Source organism: Sciurus vulgaris (assembly GCF_902686455.1).
Source record: "Sciurus vulgaris genome assembly, chromosome: 7".
Classification (NCBI taxonomy): Eukaryota; Metazoa; Chordata; class Mammalia; order Rodentia; family Sciuridae; genus Sciurus; species Sciurus vulgaris.
In genome coordinates, this window is record NC_136467.1 from 48,388,354 (window position 1) to 48,395,048 (window position 6,695).

The following is a 6,695-nucleotide window of genomic DNA, read 5'->3' on the forward strand; positions in this document are numbered from 1 at the left end:
TAAGGCTTTCCACCTCTGGCTTTCAACATTTCATTCCCATTCCACAAAGACAAAATCATTCATTCAATCACTGGAATCCCCAAATCCTAACTGTTCCAACATTGCTCAAAAGTCTAAATCCAATGTTTCTTCCAAGACTCCAGGCAAACTTTTGCCTGAAAAAAAAAATATAGCTAAAAAAAGAAAGCTATATATTTCCAAGATATACTGGTAGGGCGTATTGAGGGTAAACATTTCATTCCAAAAGGGAGAAAAAGGGAAGTGGAAAAGAATCAACCCAAAGCAAGACCATAACCCAGAAGAAGAAAGTAACACTAAATACTAAATATCCATGTCCAACATCTGGGTCACCTGTCGTGGAATATGGGCTCCCATGGGTTTGTATAGCCCTGCCCCTACAGCCTTACTCTTTGCAGTGAACATGGACATTCTCTCAGGCTGGTTCTGGCCACTTCCTATCACTATCTCTGATGAATATTGCAGATTGCTGGTATCTCTACCTTCCTTGGGTCTCCACTGCACTTTTAATTTAATTGCTACAGCATCATGCATTGCCCTTTTGGGAAGTGCTAGCAAGGATTCCAATCCTGCTGCATGCTTCATGACATCCCAGGACTTCCTCTGATATCTCAGTGGAAGCCATCATTACCCCATACATTCTGCATGCTTGTCAAACCAGCATCATGTGGATAATGCCAATGTCTTCCTCTGGGGTGAATTGTATTTGGGTTTGCTTGAACCATAGCTATGGCAGCCTCTGAGTAACGTGCTAGCTTAACATAGGGAAATGATTCCCTGGGCAATCAAGAACAAGCAGAGTTCCCTGGGAATCTTTTCTCATATGATTCTTCCCTTGAATATTTTCCAAACAATTTTGCATTTCTACATCTCAGAGCCTGTGATGACTGTAGGTGTGCCAATGTATGAGATATTCTTAAGACATCCTTACAATTGTCCAAGTGCAAAACATTTGCCTTCTTTTTAGTGGTGCTAACATCTATACTCTTCTTGGCCCAAACTTTCTGTGTGCTCTTTCTTTTCTGGCCAAGTTACAAATTTTTCAAATCTTTTTGTTGTGTTCCTTTTTTTCTCCCCATTCGTATGAGCAAAAATCAGCATGTAATACCTATGCTGTAGCCTGAATGCTGTGCTGCCTTGAAATTTCCTCCCCCAGAAAAACTAGTCCATCACCTTTAAGTTCAGTCTCCCACAAAGTCTAGTAGAGGGGTAGATACCTGAGCAATGTGAGAAAACAAGGGAAGAAAGTGTCCCAAACAAACCTAGATGCTACATCAATAAAATCCAATGACAGCATGGCAGAAGAAATGTCAGAAAGGGAGTTCAGAATGTACATAATTAAAGTGATCAGAGAAGAAAACAATGAGATAAGAGAGCAAATGCAGGCATTGAATGAGCACACCAATCAACAGTTAAAAGAGCAAATGCAAGAAGCAAAGGATCATTTCAAAAGAGAGATTCTGAAAAAAAAAAAAACAAAAAAAACAAATTCTTGAAATGAAGGAAACAATAAACCAAATCAAAAACTCCATAGAAAACATAACCAATAAGATAGAACACCTGGAAGACAGAACCTCAGACATTGAAGACAAAATATTTAATCTTCAAAACAAAGTTGACCAAACAGAGAAGGTGGTAAGAAATTATGAACAGAATCTCCAAGAATTATGGAATATCATGAAAAGACCAAATTTAAGAATTACTGGGATTGAGGAAGGCACAGAGATACAAACCAAAGGATGAACCACCTATTCAATGAAATAATATCAGAAAATTTCCCAAACCTGAAGAATGAAATGGAAAATCAAATACAAGAGGCTTACAGACACCAGGTGCAAAAAATTACAACAGATCCACACCAAGACACATTATAATGAAAATACCTCACATACAAAATAAATATAGGATTTTAAAGGCTGTGAGAAAAAAGCATCAGATTACATATAAGGGGAAACCAATATGGATATCAGCAGATTTCTCAACCCAGACCCTAAAAACTAGAAGGGCCTGGAACATTTTTCAAGCTCTAAAAGAAAATGAATGCCAACCAAGAATCTTATATCCAGCAAAACTTACCTTCAGATTTGACGACAAAATAAAATCCTTCCGTGATAAACAAAAGCTAAAAGAATTTACAAAAAGAAAGCTGGCTACAGAACATTCTCAGCAAAATATTCCATGAGGAAGAGATGAAATACAATGATGTAAATCAGCAAAGGGAGGAACTACCCTAAAGGAATAGGCAAATAAAGGAGAAATCAAGTTGTGTCAAAAAACAAAAATGAGCCAAATGACTGGGAATACAAATCATATCTAAATAATAACCCTGAATTTTTAATGGCCTGAACTCATCAATCAAAAGACATAGACTGGCAGATTGGATTAAAAAGAAAGATCCAACAATATGCTGCCTGCAAGAGACTCATCTCATAGAAAGAGATACACAGAGACTAAAGGTGAAAGGATGGAAAAAAACATACTATGCACATGGACTCAGCAAAAAAGCTGGAGTATCCATCCTCATATCAGATAATGTGGACTTCAAGCTAAAGTTAGTCAGAAGGGATAAAGAAGGACATTTCATACTGCTTAAGGGAAGCATAAATCAGCAAGACATAACAATCATAAATATCTATGCCCCAAAAAGTAGCTCATCCATGTACATCAAACAAATCCTCAATTCCAGAAATCAAGTAGACCACAGCATGATAATACTAGGTGACTTTAACACACCTCTTTCACCACTGGACAGATATTCCAAACAAAAATTGAACAAAGAAACCATAGATCTTAATAACACAATCAATAATTTAGACTTAACAGACATTTATAGAATATACCATCCAACAAAGAACGAATACACTTTCTTCTCAACAGCACGTGGATCCTTCTCTAAAATAGACCATATATTATGCCACAAAGCTAATGTTAGCAAATACAAGAAGATAGAGATAACACCTTGTATTCTATCAGATCATAGTGGATTGAAATTAGAAATAAATGACAGAATAAAAAACAGAAACTACTCCAACACCTGGAGATTAAATAATATGCTATTGAGTGATGAATGGATAACAAAAGACATCAGGGGGAAATAAAAAAAATTCTTAGAGGTAAATGAGAACAAAGATGTATCATATCAAAATCTCTGGGACAGGGGGTGAAACCTCGGCATGGCGGTGCCCACGGCAGCCATGGGGCCCTCAGCACTGGGTCAGAGTGGCCCAGGCACTATGGCCCTCTGGTGCTTGGTGAGCAGTGGCCCGTCGGGATGTAGGAGCTGTTCCGGGGCCACAGCAAGACGTGCGAGTTCCCAGCTCACAGTTCTCAGTGGCCTGGAGCTGCACGGGCATTGCTTAGCCTCCGGATCTTTCGACAAGGTGGGCAATGTCATCTTGTTGGAGAAGGACGGAGTGGTCAAAGAAAACAACTATCGGGGACATGGGTATAGTGTGGACCAGCTTTGTTGGCATCCCAGTAATCCTGACCTCTTTTTCACTGCATCTGATGATAAAACCATTCGCCTTTGGGATGTGAGGACTACAAAATGCATTGCCACTGTAAACACTAAAGGGGAGAACATTATTATCTGCTGGAGTCCTGATGGGCAGACCATTGCTGTAGGTAACAAGGATGATGTGGTGACCTTTATTGATGCCAAGACACACCGTTCCAAGGCAGAGGAGCAATTCAAGTTTGAGGGCAATGAAATCTCCTGGAACAATGAAATAACATGTTCTTCTTGACAAATGGCAATGGTTGTATCAACAACCTCAGCTACCCAGAACTGAAGCCTGTGCAGTCCATCAACACCCATCCTTCCAATTGCATCTGTATCAAGTTTGACCCTATGGGGAAATACTTTGCTACAGGAAGTGCAGATGCCTTGGTTAGCCTCTGGGATGTGGATGAGCTAGTATGTATATGGTGCTTTTCCAGGCTGGACTGGCCTGTGAGGACCCTCAGTTTTAGCCATGATGGGAAAATGCTGGCATCAGCATTGGAGGATCATTTTATTGACATAGCTGAAGTAGAGAGAGGAGACAAACTATGGGAAGTGCAGTGTGAGTCTCCAACCTTCACTGCAGTTTGGCAAAAGACCTCTGCTGGCATTTGCCTGTGATGACAAAGATGGCAAATATGACAGCAGATGGGAAGCTGGGACTGTGAAGCTGATTAGACTTTCTAATGATTCCTGAGAGGGGGACCTGACGTAAGGAGAGGAAGATCTGCAGAGACACTCTGTAGTTTGGTCTGCTCTCTTGGACTTGGTGGATACCCTAAATATTTGTAAATTGGTAAAAATTATAAAAGTCTTTTGTGAGGCTGCCCATTCCAATTCCCTTCCCATTTTTTGTGTTTGCTATTTCCATTTTTTCCCCCAGTACCAGTTAGCTAAGGAGGACTTTGCACTATGGGACCTCCTATGTTCCCTGATTTTAGATATGTGGTAGACTTTGTTGAACTTGATGCTGCTTGAGTAATACCTAGTTTGGAGAGAGGGTGGGATGAGGATGGAAACTTTTTAATGAAAAGAAGGAAATATGTATGTACAATTTTGAGAATTGAGCATTTAACACAACTGACTTTATTATGGAATTTTTGGACTTACATAGCTATGGTATGATTATTACAGGAAGATATTGCAGTTTGTATTTTTTTTAATTTGAGAAATAGAGTTTGAGTAGTATAATTCTGTTTAATGTCCTAACCAAAGAGCCTGAAATAATAGGAAGAAAGCATTTAGTGCATGGACTCCAGCAATCCTTAGAGGTCATCAGTTGTTTCTGTTAATATGTGAGTATGCCTGGCTTCAGTATACACAGGATTTGTAGACAAATTATGACAAACACTAATAAAAGTTATAAAATATAAACAAAGACAAAATCAAGATAAGACAAACAAAAACTAGAACAGAAATTTTGACTGGGAAAATTAAATAGTAATATGTACATATTGTTAAAAAGAAAAACATGCCAGCTTCTCATGGAAAGCAAAACTTACCTCTAAGAGAAATGGCTCATGCAGGAACTTGTTACCTACGAATGATATTTTGACTTTCATTGTTTCTTAATGTTTTTTGTCATTAAAAATAAAAAATAGAAATGTGCCTAAAAAAAAAAATCTCTGGGACACTATGAAAGCAGTACTTAGAGGAAAATTTATTTCATGGAGCGCATTCAATAAAAGAAGAAAAAATCAACAAATAGAGGGCCTAACACTACAGCTCAAAGCCCTAGAAAAAGAAGAACAGAGCAACACAGAGTAGTAGAAGTCAGGAAATAGTTAAAATCAGAGCTGAAATCAATGAAATTGATTTCAATGAAATCAATGAAATTGAAACAAAAGAAACAATTGAAAAATATGACAAAATAAATAGTTGGTTCTTAAAAAATAAACAAAATTGATAAACCCTTAGCCACACTAACAAAGAGAAGGAGAGAGAAAACTCAAATTACTAAAATTTGGAATGAACAAGGAAATATCACAACAGACACGATTGAAATACAAAACATAATTAGAAGCTATTTTGAAAATCTATACTCCAACAAAATAGAAAATCTCGAAGACATCAATAGGTTTCTAGAGACATATGAATTACCTAAACTGAACCAGGAGGACATACACAATTTAAATAGATCAATTTCAAGTAATGAAATAGAAGAAGTCATCAAAAGCCTACCAACAAAGAAAAGTCCAGGACCAGATGGGTTCTCAGCCGAGTTCTACAAAACTTTTAAAGAAGAGCTCATTCCAATACTTCTCAAAGTATTCCATGAAATGAAGAGGAGGGAACCCTCCCAAACTCATTCTATGAAGCCAATATTACCCTGATACCTAAACCAGACAGAGACACATCAAGGAAAGAAAATTTCACACCGATATCCTTAATGAACATAGACACAAAAATTCTCAACAAAATGTTAGCAAATCACATACAAAAATATATTAAAAAGATAGTTGACCACGATCAAGTGGGTTTTATTCCTGGGATGCAATGTTGGTTCAATATCCGGAAATCAATAAATGTCATTCACCATATCAACAGACTTAAAGTTAAGAATCATATGATTATTTCGATAGATGCAGAAAAAGCATTTGATAAAATACAGCATCCCTTCATGCTCAAAACACTAGAAAAAATTGGGATAGTGGGAACATTCCTTAACTGTAAAGGCCATCTACCTAAGCCCATGGCCAATATCATTCTAAATGCTGAAAAACTGAAAGCATTCCCCCTAAAAACTGGAACAAGGCAGGGATGCCCTCTTTCACCACTTCTATTCAACATTGTCTTCGAAACTCTAGCCAGAGCAATTAGACAGACCAAAGAAATTAAAGGGATACGAATAGGAAAAGAAGAACTCAAAATATCCCAATTTGCTGATGACATATTCTATATTTGGAGGAACCAGGAAATTCCACCAGAAAACTTTTAGAACTCATAAGTGAATTCAGTAAAGTAGCAGGATTTAAGATCAATGCTCATAAATCTAATGCATTTTTATACATAAGTGATGAATCTTGAGAAAGAGAAGTTAGGAAAACTACCCCATTCACAATAGCCTTGAAAAAAATACAATACTTGGAAATCAATCTAACAAAAGAGGTGAAAAACCTCTACAATGAGAACTACAGAACACTAAAGAAAGAAATTAAAGAAAACCTTAGAAGAT

The 6,695-nt window shown here is 37.4% G+C and overlaps 1 pseudogene across 1 annotated transcript; it reads left to right on the top strand.

Moving 5' to 3' along the window:
* The first annotated feature begins 3,191 nt into the window (after positions 1 to 3,191).
* On the top strand, positions 3,192 to 4,217 carry LOC306665506 (THO complex subunit 3-like; annotated as a pseudogene). Its single transcript has one exon. The product of its transcript is annotated as a THO complex subunit 3-like (transcript).
* The last annotated feature ends 2,478 nt before the right edge of the window (positions 4,218 to 6,695 follow it).